We start from the raw sequence: 19,072 nt of genomic DNA, 5'->3' as shown, positions 1-19,072 counted from the left end.
ATTGCTTCAGTTTTGTTCGTTTGTTTGTATAATGGAGTGTACTGTGGGGTTTAATGGAATCTTCACTCACTATTGGTTCAGGAATATCGTCATTTTCTTCCTGCTTTTCTTGTCAGTGATTCTATATCTTTTCATCTTTCTATCTTCCCTTTATTTTCTCCTTCCTCTTCCTCATGGAAGCTCTTACTTCCATGCTTCTTTCATTTTACCTTCTTTTTCTAGATTTATAATATTCAAAAGGAAGTCTCAAAAAATAATGTCTGTAAAATAAGAAATTCTATGTAAACTCACTTTTCTTACCCTGTGTTTTGGGAAAGAAATGTACTGTTATTCATATCTAATTTGAAATTATTAATAATTGTATTAGTAAGCATGGATCAACTTCCTTTTTTTTTTTTTTTTTTTTTTTCAAATTCCTTTTTGATGATTACTTTTATTAGCTTAAAAGATGCATACATCTAGATGTGTTTTTAAGAAATTGATATGTAATTAGAAACACTTTGTTTCAATCAAGGAAAATTATGCCATCATGTATCAGAATAATAATGCAGATTAAATAACATATTTAACAGTGATTATTATGTACTACTGTGCCTTGTGGATACCTAGTTTGTACTTTTATGAACATACAAGAACATTAGCAGATAGTTCGGTGGTCTACTAATGTGCATGGTATTCGATTCATGTGGTTTTTTTTTTAAGGAAAGCATTGCAATATTCAGTAGGGGTTTAAAGTAGTATAAATAGCTCTGTACTTCTGGTAAACTTCTGTCCTAAATCACAGAAAAATAAAGTAACATTGTAGATGCTGTCTATTTCATTAATGTTTAAAGTACTCTAATATTTTATAATTTTTCTCTACAATTCAAGATGACCTCTCTTCCAAAAAGTAAGTATTATCTGAAGTTCTGGCAGCATTCGGTGTTGTCAAAATACTTTTGTCATTCTCTTGCTTGTTATATATTACTACCTGACCAACCAATAATAACATTTCTGCGAAACAGTGAGTCCCTTGTAATTCAGTTAAGTTCAATTAGTCATAACATCCCGTATGTTCTTGTAACAGGCAACTAGAAATAGAATCTACAGAAAACTCTATAATTCATGTTTCTTCTGAAAAGAAATTCAAGGCAGCAAGAAATTATAGTCACAAGTATTAAATGCTTAATTCTCAGGCTATGTCTGTCTGTGATATTTATACCTAAGCGCACTAAAATATTTATCAGTTTGAATTACCTGCATTGTCCGACATTAAACAGTGAGAACGCTTACTTTATTTTTCTTGTATATATGTCATTATTAATTGAAGACTTAAGTGGGGACATGAGGAGTAGCCAGCTTTCCGTTATTATCTCTAAAACCCAACAAAAAGCCTTAATTGGTAGTTGTGAAAAGATGTCTGATTAAATTGCAAACACCAGTAGTGAACTATTGGCTAACTGGATACATCAGTGTTGAAGCATTTTTCACAAAGGTTGTCTCTTTTTCTTTATGGTTGATTTGGGGTTATTCAAATTCAACACATAAAATAACAACTGCAGTTTTGCTATTGATAGTATTTCAAATCAATTCTATTTGATCTACTAATCAATTAATATCTTTGTCTAATATGGAAAAGATCCATGCTGAGATTTAACAGAAACTTATAATTAAGACCTTTAGTAAAGTGTAATTGTGAACAAAAAATCTAACACCGTGGAGTCATTTGGAAGATTCAGTAATAACTCACTGCCAAGTTAAAGTTGGGGCCTTTTAGATGCAACTATTAGCTTCTGGAAAACAAATGGAGGAGAAATAGTTAAGTGTGACCTTTGCCTAAATCAATTCAAACTCATAAGGAAAACCTGGAGATGGTACTGGGGCTTGTCTTGCTCAGAGAACTCCAGTTAATAAACTACTTTCTATGAATTTTATTGTTCTTGCAGTTAAGGACCAGTACAAAGAGAATAGCAAATATTTCTAAATTATAGAGCCAGTATATCAAGATTCTAGGATATGTATCTTTTAATATGATCTCACCAAACTTTTTTCATCAGCCTTTTAGCAAGCTGTTTCATGGGGAATAACATTCTTTACTTAAAACTATTTGTGTTTGAATATCAATCACATCATTATCACCCATAAAGAGAAATGTGAAGACATTGCTTTTAAGCATCCTGCTACGCTGATGAGACAGAAACAGAAGCATGTAACTCACCAGAATGTAAGAGTAATTTCTCAAATTTGGTAGGATATTTGGACTTTGTGGTAGATAGAATAATGCCCCTTGAAAGATGTCCACATTCTATAATCCCCAGATCCTGTATTATGTTACCTTAAATGGGATTTTAGTTTCCTAGGGCTTCCATAAACAATTATCACAAACTGGGGGACTCTGAACAACAGAAATTTGTTCTCTTACAGGTACGGGGGTCAGAGTCTGGAATCAAGGTGTTAGTGGGGTTGAATCCTTCTGGAGTCTGAGGGAGAGTCCTTCCCCATCCCCTCCCACTCTCTGTGTCTAATACGTTTCTGTTATTTATAAGGATACTCCTCATTGGAAGTAGAGCCCACCCTAATCCACAATGATCTCATTTTGGGATCTTTAATTACACCTACAAAGATCCTCATTCCAAATAAAGTCCCATTCTGAAGTTCCAGGTAGACAAATCTTTTGGAGGCTACTGTTCAACCCACTGCACATGGCAAAAGAGACGTTGCAGCCATGATTAAGTCTCTTGAGTTGGGTAGATTATCCTGGATTATCTGGATGGGCCCAATGTAATCACAAAGACCCTTTTAAGGAAATGGGTAAGGCAGGAAAGGAGACATGGCAATGGAAGCAAAAGACAGAAAGGAGAGAGAGATTTGAAGATTTATACTGCTGGCTTTGAAGATGGAGCAATGGGCTAGGAGCCAAGGAATGCAGATGGCCTCTAGAAACCGGAAAACACAAGGAAACAGTTTCTCCTGCAGCCTCCAAAAGGAACACTGACCTACTGACATCTTGAATTGAGAACTTTTGAACTGCAGAACCCTAAAATAATGAATCTAAGCCTTAAAGTTTGTGATAATTTGTTACAGCAGCAATAGGAAACAAATAACACCCTGTCTCTCAAATTCATATAATCAAGAAATATTTACACTCTACCTTCCTGTAGGAATTTTTATAAATTGTTAAGATTCAGATTTCTAAGCCACATGGATGATATACTTGCACATGATTACAAATCAGTTTGCTATTGAATTCCAAAATCATCTTTATAAGAATTTATTAGTAATGGAATTTTTTTCTAAATTCATCTTTGTCGTCGACACAAAATACAGGATTATGAAAAATCTTGAATGCTCTCTAAGTATAATTTTCACGTGAAGAAATAAACCTGTTTGTATTTTATACTTATTAAAGATACACCTGACAAATTCTTGTTGTCTGTGGATACCAATAACATGTTTCATCAAATTAGGGAGCCTATATAATACTAATAGTTCTATTTAACTCCATGTTGCTCTCTAATGTAATGGTGTTTCACAATTAGAAAAAAAATCCATTATACGTCCACATCTGACAGGTTATTACTCCACAAAAATTTCAATTTATTTGAGCACTAACATTGTAGCTGGCAACAATTTTGGAAAGTTTAGTGCTAATGCAAAAAAAGAAAATACCCTTGCAAAATTTACCACAATTGTTTACTTTCTGAAAATGAGCACTAAAACATTTGCATAACATCTGCACTGCTTGGAGGGTTGAAACACTAAAGCAATTAGCTCTGTGTTCTATAATGCATGTTGCAACTCAAGCAACGTTGAAGTTGAGCTAACTTAATATTTAGTTAGAAAAGAAAGGCACTTTATTTGCCCTTTACTATTAGTTCTTCTTTTAAACTGCCCGATCATGGTTAATGTGTTAAGAATCTTGTTTTCAAGATAATTCCAGGATACATCATTTTAAGAAAAAAATCTCTAAGGGACCTTCATTTAGTCTTTCTAATATGTGTGTGTTTACATCTATTTTATATACTTGAGTAGTACAAATTTTACACAGCAGTTATAGTGTAGTCTATAAAGCTGCATGTTTCCTATAAGAAATTATAAGGAATAATTTATAATAGCAATATGCCAGAATAACTATGTTATTCAAGATTAGATGCACTGACCAATACTTTTCAAATTTTAGATAAATATCAGTACCTACAATTTTATTTTTAGGAAAATATGCTATAACTAAGTAATCATGTTGTATTTTGTTTTTGAATAGTCAGAAGATTTGACAATAGACTCCTGATTTGCAAATACATTTAAATTGGCAATTTAAAATTTATTATTAAGTCACATTAAATTCTGCATTAAAATCACCATGATTATATGTACTATACCTTAAATCTAGACACATCATCAATATGTAGCTATGTACATTCCACAGGCAAACTTTAGTAATAAAAAATAAATGAGTGTTAAAAAAGGTCTGCTATATTGGAAAGACACGAGTCATCTCACAGCTGAACAGGGCAACATTCAAACAATTCTGTAAAACACCTACAAATGCTAACTAAATATTAATTTGATAAAAGATATTTTAATGCATGGCTATGCCTGCCAGAAAGGAAGGGAAGTGACAGGTATCAGCAATGCAGAGGTCAGTGAGAGCAAGAATGGTGGGTTCTCAAGTTGATGAAAGAGGCAGGTAATCCTGTTTTGGTGGAGAAGGGCAGGTAATGCAAAGTGATTAGTGGGTTTTAAAACCCAAGCAGGGAAAAAGAAAAGGATGAGGGCTCTAGCTTGCGAGATGGGGAGTTAAAATTGAAACCTCTACAAAAAGCTGGGTTCCTGAAAGGGCTATAAACCCTACATAGAAAAGACTCACACACTGTCTACGAGGGGCAAAGTAAGAAAGCTTGACTAAGCCATGTGTCAATGTTCAAAAGCAGTAAGATACAGTAACCTTCCCTTAAGACACTGATAAGCACAGTCCTGGCTCTGTCAGGTTTGAAGTTTGAATTTTCACTCCCTACATGGGCTTGTGGAGGAGGAAACCCAACATCCATAGGTTGGGTCACATTGTGTGGCTGACTATCAAGTGCTTCCTCTGTATCCAGGGACCTTTGGAGGGCATCCACACTGGACACACGTAACAGCACGTTTCTGAGTGCGTCTACATTCCTCTTTCCCCAAATCCCTTGTTTTTGGAACCTAATCTTGCTCCAAGTGGCTGAACATCCAGCATTTCACGCTCAGGTCATCTCCCTTTCCAGGCAAAGTGAGTAACTAAACGTGCTAATCAAGGCTGATACTGAGCAGGGGAATCATTCTGTTACTGTCATCTTGAAGCTGGTACCGGCTATGAGACACAGTTTTCTCTAAACCAGGTTCACATATTCCCCACTTCAGTAAACAGGTCACAGGGAAGTCCCCTGGAGATTCCAAGATTGATTGTAGAAGCAGTTGTCATCCAGCACTGTGGCAGAAGGAGGCAAGTTGAGAGTTCTACTACAACTCTGTTTAGCTTTAAGACTGACTTATCATTGATGCCGTTTAGACCATTTCTAAAGGACCATGGAGTGCTTCTCAGCACAGGCAAATCTGCATCTAAGTAGAGAAAATGAGAAGCAGGTGATGCTGAGCAGGTTTGCTTGTAAAGACACCTAGAGTTTTATGATTTGGCATTTAATCACTTGGGTGACTCAGTAGAAAAGCAAGAACACTTCTCAAAAGTACAGTTCTTTGGAGAAGAAGGTATGGCTTTGTGCCAAAACCCTACATGCAGTTGATAGGGTTCAGATATAAGTGCCTGACCAAATGTGCATACAATACCCTGTCCACGGACACACACAGCAACCAATCCTATCGACTCAAGGATAAGGCCCAAATGTTAAAGCTGCTGACATTCCAGTGTGGATCAGATGGGAACTTTTGCTTTTTTCTTGTTCTGTGTTCAAATTAAAGCACGGCATTTTATTCTACACTTAAATATCATGTGTAATATCCTTAATTTGGGGGTTTGTTTCTTCTAAAATCCAAAAAGGTCTAACAAGAGGTGTGTGCCTTTTAAAGTGGTAGTGGCATACAGCACATCTTTCTCTATGATGTAAAAATAATATCCAGATTATTCCAGACTATTGCAGCCCTCTTCTTTGCACAGAAACTATATTTTCATGAAATGAAAATATAGGCCCAATATTTTCATGGGATTCATTTGTCTCCTCTAATCCTATGATATTTTCTGTTCTCTAGGATCTAGCAATAAATAGAATGATTTGGCTTCATGTTATTTTAGTGATGGGAACAATTCCATTTCTTTTGGACTAAACTATGGACAGAGTCATAGATCGATGCAAGCCTGTGACAGTACAGTGAATGGAGGTGTACTGCTGGGCCTGCCAGGTATAAACCTCAAACAACTTCTAGTGTGTTTTCAATACTTGTCAAGAGGGGCAAACAAACATTCACCAGATCACTGGCTGTATACCAGATGCCAAAGCCTGTTTATTTACTTTGGTGAAAACAGATGGCACCTAGAGCAAAAGCTTCAGCTGGAGTCACCAGTGAATTAAGCTTAGAAAATCCACTGTTGTTTTCTCTCATTCCTCCATCTTCTGCACTTACAAATACTGACAATTAAATGGAAATGTGGTAAAAACTGTGACTCTGAATTATTTTAATCCTTATGGTAATAATGAGATCTCTACATAGCCGAGATATGGGAGAAATGTAACTGCCCATCAACAGATGAATGGATAAAGAAGATGTGGTATATATATACGATGGACTACTATTCGGCCATAAAAAAGAAAGAAATTTTGCCATTTGCAACAACATGGATGGACCTGAAGGGTATTATGCTTAATGAAATACATCAGATAGAGAAAGACAAATACTGTATCTTTTCATTTATATGTGGAATCTAAAAAATAAAACAAATGAACAAATATAACAGGAGGAAACAGACTCACAGATACAGAAAACAAACTAGTGGTACCAGAGTGGTCAAGTCTGGTGGGGAGTGGCAAGATACGGGAAGTGGATTAAGAGGTACAAACTACTAGGTATAAAATAAATAAGATACAAGGATGTAATGTACAGCACAGGAAATACTGCCAATATTTTATAATAACTTTATATTGAGTATAATCTTTAAAAAAATATCAAATCACAGTGTTGTATACCTGAAGGTAATATAATAAGTCAACTATACTTTAATTTAAAAAAAATTCAGGGCAATAGTTTTCCAAAGGTGATGCTATAGCTTATGCAAACTGAGTCAGAATTTAATAAAAAACTAGAATATATTTATAACCATTGAAAAAATTGGGTAAGTGAGATAAATCACTTAAATTCTACTGACAAGCCAAACAGGTGGTTTGGACCTTAAAATAACATAAAATCATCTTGCAAGCATTTATCCAATGATTATGAATACACACACACACAAATACACACAAGTATCTGCAACTTGCCTTATGAATCTTGTATAACTTTTATCCAAAAACAGTAGGAAAAAGAAAAATTATATTCCAAAGTCAAGAAAAATGTAAGTATAAAAACTGTAAATATTAGAATATTAACAAATATAAGCCAGCAAATCATGTTTGTAAAACCTAATCATATAGGATTTATCCCAGTTAAAATATGTAACAATTATTTGACATTAGGAAATATATATTTTGCTACATTAACAGAATATTATCTTAATCAATGCAAAAATGCATTTAATAAAAGTGGACTCTATCCATGATAAATACTCGTAGAAGTATGGAATAGAAAGAAACGTCTTTAACCTGATTTAAAAAATCTGTAGTAAAAATTCTATAATTAAAATACCTATAGTAAACATCGTATTTCACACTGAAATATTAAAAGCACAGCAGCCACTGAACCAAGTTTCTGCCTCACTTCAGAACTCAAGCTTGCCCTGATACACGAACATTCACCATAGTGATAATCCCCATGTTATGTTATTTTAGAACTTGAGGAAATTTAGAGTATGTGTATTTCAGCCTCTTTATTTTACTGTGAGGAAATAAGTCTGAGTGGGCTTAAGTGACTTGTCTAAATTTATTCAACTAGTGATGAGTGGAACCTTGACTAGAAGCCAGTGTTCTGTGAAATGAAAAAAAAAGCCAGCTAAAAACATGCTGGTTTGGGTCAGCACACACACACATACACACACACACAACACACACACACCAACTATAATCAATCTTGTTTATTAATTGTTCACTATTTATTTAACAATGAGTATTAAGCCCAGAATTAACCTTAGTCACTTTTGTCTCAAAATAATAAAAGAGAGATGGAAATGTATTTAAAAAAAGAGAATTTAATAATAAAATGATATAACACCAAACTATGCTAGTAAATGTAACTTATTATATGGGAAAAATGTAAAAAAAATCACTTTTGTTACAGTTCTATATAAAATTTGGGTGGTCTAAAAGGTTATCAGTTTTGCTGACATAAAGCTGAGAAAAATAAAGTGCAAATTTCCTGGAAATCAGAAACTCAAAATATTTCATCGGAAGCCATTTACTACTTTAACCACTTGGCAGAAACGAATATATTACACGCTCAAAACAGCTTGAAGAACGAATAAAAATAAGTTTGAGGTATATCTTTTGTAAGTTATCTCTAAATGAAGGCTGTTGTTTTTCTATTTTCTCAGTTGATTCCGCTGTCTTGCTGGAATGAATATCTAGGGTTGGGAGATTACACAATTTGTTTAAGATGCTAGAAACCTGAAAATTTATGTGAAATCTCCTGAATTGTAGTACACTGAGCACGTCAAATAAAATCCATCCTCAGGCCTACTATCATACAATTTGTAACCTCTCCTTTAGACTATGAGAGTATTAAATTAGTACTCATGACTTAATGAGCTTCTTATTTATATACTGTATCCTTTGCAAAAATCATACTGGGAACCTGCCTCATTTCTCCTTTCCCTTTATTTTATTTATTTTTTATTCATTCATTTATTTTGGTTTCAAGAGAGGCAACCTACAAATCATGGTTCTTATTAAAGTTTTTTGAGAAATATTGAGATGGACGAAAAGACAAGGGATTGATGTATGTGTAAATGGTACAGAAATGGGAGAGAGAGGAAAACTAAATAATTGACGCAAAGCAAAATTGCACTGAACACTTGTTAAAAGTGTCAAGGAAGACTGTATTCAAGACTATTGTAATAAGGTCAAGTCTCCTGCTCAAGACTTGTGTAGTAGAAGAGAGACAACTCACTCGACTGGAGAGGAAGGACTTTTAATTGCCGGAGTTAGTTTATGGAAAAGCGCTAAAGGACTTCAGCGCGGGGTTTGGTCAACGTGAGTAGGTCACCTTTGCTTGTTAATTGTCACGTATTAACAAACTTGGGCTGCTGCCCCCCAACGGAGACTGGGAAGGAGGCGTATTATCTTAGATGACTACATTTCAAAGGGGTAACTCCCAGGTCTTTGAGCAAAATGTTTCTGGGTTGGAGAAGATTTCCATCTCAAAGGGGCAGAGGAAGAATTTACAATCACAAGTGTTCTAAAGGAAATTTTCTAAGGGAGGTCAGGGGCCTATCCTCAGGAAGAAACCTGTCTGAAAGTTAGTTAAGATAAAGGAACCAACCGTTAAGCCCATCTTGATCACTGATAACCACGATGGAAGTGGAGATTATGATTATCTTTGTGGAGTATATTAGGTGCTTTAAATTTCCAAGGCAACTAATTTGAACAATAGGGAGATATGAATGGATGAGAACATGTTCTGGTTTACTGAAAAAGAGCCTGACTAATTTCACCAATTAATACACCAGACTAATTCTTGTTTGTGGGATCTTTGCTAGGGAAGAAGGGTCTTAAAATGCAAGCTGAGGGTTAGGGTAGGGACTAGGGGGCCAACAGAGGAAAAGGAAGAAACAGATTTTTTTTAGTTTAATTTGTACTTACACTATTAGTGAGACTCACATGGCTTCTAATCAGAGAATGTTTCAGATATATATACATAAATATTTATTTTATGTATTTATTTATTTATTTTTTACTTGAGAGTTAATCATTTAACTAGGTTGAAGGCTTTCCACAGAAATTTTCAACTGACTCCACTGAAACTAAATTGGGCCCCATCCTCCCAGGGGGCACAGCATGAAATGCGATACAGATCCAGTCCTCCACATGGTTTTTAACATTAGATGAGATACCATAAAAAACTGACCCCTATTTTCTAGGTTTTGTACTTATTAAACCCAAAAAGCCATAGCTCAATAAAATGATACAACTCTTATTCACCTTGATTACCCAAGAACAGGTTTTCCCGCTCTCCTAAAGCAGAGCATTTCTATGAAGCCTTCTAGAAGCCAAAATGGCATAAAGCAAAGAAGCAATTACCTAAGGACATATCTCGCTAGGAGGCACAAAATAAATCAAGATACAGCACAGATGCTCACAGATGCAGTTCGAAGCTATGGTGGCTCGATGCTAAGATGCTAAGTGTAGTTCCCTGGGAAGGAGATGGCAGGTGCCACTCTCACGGTTTGGGGTGCATGCTGCCTGTACATCAGCTGCTACAAGACGAACCCTGAATGCTAGTTTCACTTTTCACCATGTTTTGTAAAAACAAAAATCCTCTTCGGATTTCTTTTGATTATCAAAGACAGGTACTAATGTACTAATGTAGGTCTTTTGTGAAAGTGAAGTGGTGTATAGCGAACTTTTGAAAAGCAGAGAATACCCATACATAAATTCCTCCCATGAGTGTTGGGGACTTTTTTGTAACAGCATTAACTTTTTACAACACCAGGGAATTATGCATTGCACAGCACAAATGATGTATTAAACCCTGGTGGATTAGGAGCACTGATGCACTTTTAAAAAGTGCCATATTGTTCTACTGGATAAACTGGGCATTGGGAGGATGGAGATGTAAAATTCAGCACTGATTTCACTTCTATGTACAACTGGACAACCAGAAGAACATATTTTCAAAATTCAAATGGAACTTACTGTGGCATGCCAAATCATTTTAGTAACTGTATTTACTTTGTATAGTATGCTGCCACATCTTTTGAATAGTGGTCCTTTTCTAGAATTCACAAGGTCTTGGGTAAATTATTGCTTTTAAGCAATTTAACTTTTTCTTTTAGCTACTGCTAAATATGCAATAAAAACTGCATATAGCTTCATTTGATATAGAATAGAATTTTAGTGTCATTAAAAAATACAAAGGATTTAGTGACTATAGCTTTTAAAAGAACCTCAATAAAATATCTTTTTTTCTCAGTGTATATTTCAATGAAACCACTAAAATTGGACTCAAAAGACTAGCCCTCGGGCTTCCCTGGTGGCGCAGTTGTTGAGAGTCCGCCTGCCGATGCAGGGGACACAGATTTGTGCCCCGGTCCGGGAAGATCCCACATGCCGCGGAGCGGCTGGGCCCGTGAGCCATGGCCGCTGAGCCTGCGCATCCGGAGCCTGTGCTCTGCAACGGGAGAGGCCACAGCAGTGAGAGGCCCGCGTACCGGAAAAAAAAAAAAAAAAAAAAAAAGACTAGCCCTTACTGCTTCTAATTAATCTTAAAAGAATAAGTTATAAATTTGTAATGTAACGTGATGAAAACACATGAGACATTCATACTTTAGCATATTTGAATCTGAAGAAGTCTTGAAAATTGCTAGTACCACTTTCCTTAGAAATAAATGGATGTGATTTGCATTTCCCTGATGGTCAATGATGTACCTGTTAGCCATCTGTATGTCTTCTTTGGGAAAAATATCTATTTAGATCTTCTGCCAATTTTTATTTGAATTGTTTGTGATTGTTTTGCTATTGATTTGTATGAGTTCTTTATGTATTTTGGATATTAGCCCCTCCTTATCAAATATATGATTTGAAAATATTTTCTCCCATTCAGTAGGTTGCCTTTGCATTTTGTTAATGGTTTCCTTTGCTGTGCAGAGGAAATGAAAGTGGTTTGATGTCATCCCACTTGTCAATTTTTGCCTGTTACTTCTGTTTTTGATGTTGGACTTAAAAAATTATTGCTAAGACCTATGTCAGGAGCTGACCACCTATATTTTCATCCAGGAGTTTTATGGTTTCAGGTCTTATGTGAGGTGTCACCTCACACCTATTAGAATGGCTATTATCAAAAAAAAAGAAATAACAAGTGTTGGAGAGGATGTGGAGAAAAGGGAGCCCTTGTGCACTGTTGGTGGGAATGTAAATTGCTGCAGCCACTACGGAAAATAGTATGGAGGTTCCTCAGAAAATTAAAAATAGAACTACCATATGATCCAGGTATTCCACTTCTTTGTATTTATCTGAAGGAAGCTTGCAAAGATATATGCACCTCCACGTCCATTGCAGCATTATTTACAATGGTCAACACATGGAAACAATGGAATATTATTCAGCCATAGAAAAGAATAAAATCTTGTCATTTATGACAACATGGGTGGACTAAAGGGCATTATCCTAAGTGAAATGTCAGACAAAGACAAATACCACAAGATCTCTCGCATATGAGAAATCCAAATCTAAAACAAACAAAACAAACAAACAAAAAAAACAAATCATGTAGGACTGTAGTATCTGCTACTGAGAAAAAAATCTGTGTATAGGTGGACCCCCACAGGTCAAAATTGTGTTGTTCAAGGGCCGACTGTAATCTCATAATCTAAATGTTAATAATGTTATCCAAAAAGATCTACTTATCAAAATTATATTGATATTTTTATTATAAAACTCATATTTATTCTTAAGCAAAAGTTCATCAATGTTTTTCATTGGGTTAGAATGATTGCTAATTTCAGATTATAACCGCTCATTTTTGTTCAGTAATATACAACCCAAATGCTGTATAGAAAATTGTAAGGATAAACAGAGTAATAAGCAATATTAAAAATAATATCAAAGAATATTAAGATAAAGACATTTTAAAAAATCAGCCTAAATTATGATTTACAGGCACATTAGATTATATTTTTAAAATTGGTTTAAAAAATTATGGAGACATAATGTAAAGCATGGTGACTATAGTTAATAGCACCAAATTGCATATTTGGAAGTTGTTAGAAGAGTAGATTTTGCTTTTCCTGTGGGAGCTGCCGGGTTGAGGGGAGCGTGGCCTTCTCCTCTCCCGCCATGGTGTGTGCTCGTCCACTGATATCAGTGTACTCTGAAAAGGGGGAGTCAGCTGGCAAAAATGTCACTTTGCCTGCTGTGTTCAAGGCTCCCATTCGACCAGATATTGTGAACTTTGTTCACATCAACTTGCGCAAAAACAACAGACAGCCCTATGCTGTCAGTGAATTAGCAGGTTATCAAACCAGTGCTGAGTCTTGGGGTACTGGCAGGCCTGTGGTTCGAATTCCCAGGGTTTGAGGTGGCGGCACTCACTGTTCTGGCCAGGGTGCTTTGGGAAATATGTGTCTTGGGGGCCGTATATTTGCGCCAACCAAGACCTGGCGACATTGGCACCGCAGACTGAATACAATGCGGAAGCGATATGCCATCTGCTCTGCGTTGGCTGCCTCATCTTTACCAGCGCTGGCCATGTCTAAAGGTCATCGTACAGAGGAAGTTCCTGAACCTCCTTTGGTAGTTGAAGATAAAGTTGAAGGCTACAAGAAGACCAAGGAGGCCGTTTTGCTTCAGAAGAACCTTAAGGCCAGGAATGATATCCAAAAAGGTCTACGGTTCGCAGCGAATGAGAGCTGGCAAAGGCAAAGTGAGACACCGTCGCCGTATCCAGCGCAGGGGACCCTGCATCGTCTATAATGAGGACAACGGTATCATCAAGGCCTTCAGAAACATCCCTGGAACTACTCTGCTTAATATAAGCAAACTGAACATTTTGAAACTTGCTCCTGGGGGGCATGTGCGACGCTTCTGCATTTGGACTGAAAGTGCTTTTCCGCAAGTTAGAGGAGCTGCATGGCACTTGGCGTAAAGCTGCTCCCCTCAAGAGTAACTACAACCTCCCCACGCACAAGATGCTCAATACAGACCTTAGCAGAATCTTGAAAAGCCCAGAGATCCAAAGAGTCCTGCAAGCACCACGCAAGAAGATTCATTGCAGAGTCCTGAAGAAGAATCCACTGAAAAACCTGAGAATCATGTTGAAGCTAAACCCATATGCAAAGACCATGCACCGGAACACCATTCTTCGCCAGGCCAAGAACCACAAAATCCGGATGGATAGGGCAGCAGCAGCACTAGAAGCCAAATCGGATGAGAAGGGGATTCCAGGCAAGGAGCCTGTGGTGGGAAAGAAAGGAAAGAAGGCTGTTTGCGTTAAGAAGCTGAAGAAGCGAAAGAAAGCTTTGGTGGGAAAGATGTCCCCAGTGACTAAGAAACAAGCAGCTGAAAAGAAGCCCGCTAAAAAGAAGCCTGCAGAAAAGAAACCCACCACAGAGGAAAAGAAGGCTGCGGCATAAACTTAAATTTGCTTATTCGGTAAAGGTCAAATCATTTTGGACAGCTAATTTTGAATAAAGACCTGATCAAAGAGAAGTGAGAAACATGAAAAAAAAAAAAAAGAGTAAGTCTTAAAAGTTCTCACACCAGAAAAACAAATGTTGTAACTGTATGATGACGCATGTCAACTAGACTTATTGTGGTGATCATTTCACCATGTATACAAATAGCAAATCATTATTTGTACACCTGGAACTAATATAATGTTATAGATCAATTATACCTCAATTAAAAAAAGTGAAAAAAAATTGGTTTAAAAATTGAAGAAAAAACTAACACAAAGCTGAAGTTATTTTAGATGATGTGTTTGTTAAATTTTTAACTGAAAACTTTAAATACATCTTAATTTCAATGTGTTCGTTAAATACTGAATCCTGACAGGTACTATTTTACTGTAAATATTTTTCCTTGGCCAAATATGTGTTTACCAGCTTGTACATCAGGCTCAATTCTATAATAGAGTCTCTTTTCAGATTAAAGAATGCAATGAGCTTTCTTAAGAGACTCAGCTTCTGCAGCCTTGCGGGTTTCACAGTTATAAACAGCTAGTGGTAGAGGGCACTGCTGTTTTAAATAATAGTGTTGTGGGTCACATTTTCAATTCTTTTGTTTGTTTTCTGACCAACAGCCTCACTTCTAAGTGGCCTGATCTAATTTCTTCCAGATTATAAAAATCAATACAGGTTAACATGACTGATGCAAGAAACCAGAATGAAAAAAACTGAAGTTACCATATAAGTCTATAAACTGAGATTTACTTACAAATGTGCTGCCCTAATTCAATGCAGAAGGACTCGACGGATAAGACAGAGCAACACACTCTGCCACTGGATATTAAGTAATCGAGTAAAATGTTATTTCATTAGTCCTTTTACCTATTACTTAATTATGAATAAAGGTGACTTTTAAATTGTAAAAATTGGAAAATTATACATGATTTGTTAATTTAGCTTAACTTTTTTTTTAACATCTTTATTGGAGTATAATTGCTTTACAATGGTGTGTTAGTTTCTGCTGTATAACAAAGTGAATCAGCTATACATATACATATATCCCCATATCTCCTCCCTTTTGCATCTCCCTTAACTTTTGATCATCCCTTTATTTAAATCTACAGAATTAACTCCCCTTTCATATCATTCCCACCTTTGGACGATCAATATCATAATTTATGTTGTGGAGATAGTAAAACAACTTTTCTCTCTCATTACCTTATATTCTTTTTATTATTTACATTGTATTTTTACATTTTTTTCTCCCAGCTTTATTGAGGCTTAATACTTTATATTACCTGATTACCAGGCTTATTTAGGCCGGTTACGTGGAAGGATTTCGCCTAATCCCAAAGAACAAGGGTGAGGAGTGAGAGAAAATATTATGCACAGACATGTATGCAGAGCTCTTCCTGGAAGCAGAAGGGACTCATGCCTCCCCAGGGAAGTAGGGGAAATACCATCATTCAGCACGTGAACATCAAGACACACACAAAGCAGGTGTTGCGCGGAGCAAATGGAGCGACTTGAGGGATGGACCGCGATAAGGCTGCAGAAACTGAAGAGCACGCCACCCATTTTCCAAAAGAAATTTTCAAACTTCTTAATACATTTTTGCCTTAATCACCTTTAACTTCACAGTAAAATACCCTTGGAAAACATATCATTCATCTTTACATGTATTTATAGCTCAAATATGTACTCAGAATTTTCCATTAAGAATAATATACTATTCTTACTTTGCCTGAATTCACACAGGAGTGATTCTCTACAGAACTACACTTCATTTACTTTTTAAGTGTGTAACTCTGGAAATGATTTGAATATAATGAAAATGCTATTAAATACACTTTTGTTGAACAGAGTAATAAACCTCACTCACTTTAATAATCAGAATGTAACCCAGTCATTCATCTTCTTGGAGAACACTGCATGTCTGCTATAAAAGGTAACGGAGCTCTGAGTATGCCATTTCTCCTATTTTAATGTCAAACCAAAGCCAGGAAAGAATTATAAGGTATGACACATACATTGTTTGCTAAAACCAAACTCATAGCACTATATTTATGCCCTGGGTGCAAAAACCCTAAATGGATAGAAGGATAAGAGTGGCTTTATTTTACAACTTTACTGGTAAGAATTGCATAAAAGATATGTAAAAATGGTGGAAATTCTAAGACATCTTGGGGAATTATAAAGAAAAGTACATAAAATTATAGTGTGAGGAAGTTTGAGGAACACGTTTTGTGCTACTGAATGCTGGTAGGACTCTGATTGAAGGGTGGAACTCATTCAGGCCTCCTCAATTACAAAGTAATAGTTACTTTTCTTTTCCTTTTGTTTAAAGCTCCCATATGAATACGCTTGGGGGAAAGCATTATTCCTTTTAGAATACTACTGAGATTTGAAGATTCAATGGTTCAAAGAATGTGGGGTTTAATGCAAAAAAAAAAAAAGTATCTTTTAAAAAAGAACATGACTTGTCTATTCCACAGTCTAATCTTAATCTCTCCCCAGATAAAGCATATTCCTGTGTAATATTCTCTTAATATGAATACCATCATCTAGAAACATTCTCCATTAGAGTTAAGACTTCCTTAGCATCACATGGACTGATTGCTTTCATTTCAAAAATAATATAGTTAATTGCATTCTTATTTAAAAAAAAAAAACCCTAAGTTTCTAAAACAACCTGGTTGCATTCATGTTAGGTACTCCAGTGACCCTTAGTTATTACAAACATATTACGAATTATATGTAATTAGCTGCACTTACCTTCTGCACTGCTGCCCAGACCGGAAACTGCAGGATCAGCTTTGATTCCACTCAGTCTCAAACCCGTACGATTCTCTGTCTTAATTTGCATTCAGAACACCACTGCGTTTGACCTGGATTGTTTGGGAGGATCCATGACTTTAAGCTCTTTATACAGGTCATGCTCGAGGCACAAGACCACAAGACATGGTTTGAATTAAGACCAGGTTTGGGTTTGCTGAACACTGTAAGGCAGTGGCTTTCAACCTTGCCAAAACATTGGAAGCACCTGGGGAACTGTAAAAAACATGTTGATGCCTGCAGAGATGATGATTTAATTGGTCAGAGAGCATTGCAAAAGTTCCCCAGGTGATTCTACTGTGCAGTCAGGTTTGGGAACTACTTCTCTTAGCTGAGCATTGTCTTGCAGAGAGGAATGTAAGCACGACTGGATTTTGAGAAGGTATGTGGATGAGAGAGGAGAGAATCTGAAATTTTTGAGAGGCAAAGTTGTGATGATTAGTACAGGAAGATGAAATTTTTAGGGAAAATTAAAACAGATGTTGGAAAGGATCATCATGCAGTTACGCTGTACTGATGTGTCATATGGTGCTCTCTTCTATGGTCTCATACTCAGTAAATGCTCTGCAGTGTTGGTTACTTGGGGGATGGCTATATGTTGGCTGAGATAACGTTCTATCTCTACCAACCTACCACCCACAAGTCAGGGGGGGCCCTTGACAGTCCCTCCACATTCTATTTTAATTCCCTAGTTAACTGTCAGTCTCCTGCTTTAATTTGAATCTCTTTGAGAACGATTTTATCTTTTTCATCACTGTGAAACATTGTAGTGTGCCTGATAACTATCTAAAATTCAGCAAATGTTTGTTGAATGAATATTGAATAATGACGAAGTTGAATGAATAACTTAAGATTACTTTTGCAATTAGTTCAGTCTTTTTGGGCAAATAAACAAAATATTCCCACACAAATACTGACTTTTCTTCTTTCTTGCCTTAGAGTTTTAAATATTGATTCTCCTTTAAAGTCTCAGACGAACTCTTTCGAGACCCAGGACTCAGCTGGGGGCTCCTTTATCCCTTTAAAGAAGCTTCTGAAAGAGGTAATATGAAAAGTGACATCAAGGATAATAAATATACTGTGAATTCTAGGAGAGAGTTGCCTTGATAAAGCCTCTCAGACTTAAATAGCTCATCTTGGCTATTGAAGAGACATTACCTAAGACTACTTCTGCCCTTGGGAAGAACCATATGTATGATGTTAAAAGATTAGTGTGACAGTGCCAGCTTATCTGAGGAAAAATTCTCCTTCACAGCCAGCCAGGAAATATCCTTACTGAAATATAATCGAACAGCCCCAAATTCTGATTTGACAACAGGTATGCTTTGCTCTTCTACTTTGGGCGTACCCTGACTGTTCCAGCTGACTGTCTTCTATTCTATCCTAATATTCCCCGTTTTTACACTCTACCCTCTTTCTCATCACTCTCCCTCTGACATATTGATGAATTCTCCTAGTCATCTCTAGAACCCACATTAACCCTTCTAACAGATTATCGTTTCACCCTGTCCTAAATAAAGCCTTCTCTTTTGGGTGTCATGAGTTCCAGTAGTTCACCTTCTGCACTCCACTGTTGTCATCTATTGACCTGAAAGCTGCTCGCCTCCACCCACATTCAATGAAGACTTTGGCAACAACCTTACTGTTCACAACAACACCTCTCATTTTCCTGGACCACTGTTGCTACTCAATTGTACTTTTGGTCCATAACAACTTTCATTTCCATCTCATGCTTTAGATAATCTCTGATCACAAACTCCTAGGCTTTAATCCCACTGAATTTATCCTTTGCCATAATTTGGAACTCCT

The 19,072-nt window shown here is 36.3% G+C and overlaps 1 protein-coding gene and 1 pseudogene across 1 annotated transcript in view; one reads left to right on the top strand and one right to left on the bottom strand.

Annotated features, from left to right (window-relative positions):
• Positions 1–17,424, bottom strand: part of CDH7 (cadherin 7) — a 190,210-nt gene extending 172,786 nt beyond the window's left edge. The window contains exon 1 of the mRNA XM_019937195.2: positions 17,204–17,424. The gene's annotated coding sequence lies outside the window, so the exon portion shown is untranslated. The remainder of the gene's footprint in view (positions 1–17,203) is intronic.
• LOC101317946 (large ribosomal subunit protein uL4 pseudogene) lies at positions 13,066–14,410 on the top strand (annotated as a pseudogene).
• Positions 17,425–19,072: the final 1,648 nt, after the last annotated feature.

This window comes from Tursiops truncatus, chromosome 13, assembly GCF_011762595.2.
Source record: "Tursiops truncatus isolate mTurTru1 chromosome 13, mTurTru1.mat.Y, whole genome shotgun sequence".
In the NCBI taxonomy this organism is placed as follows: domain Eukaryota; kingdom Metazoa; phylum Chordata; class Mammalia; order Artiodactyla; family Delphinidae; genus Tursiops; species Tursiops truncatus.
Note: the sequence above shows the minus strand (reverse complement) of the source record. Positions and strands in the feature narration are given on the sequence as shown.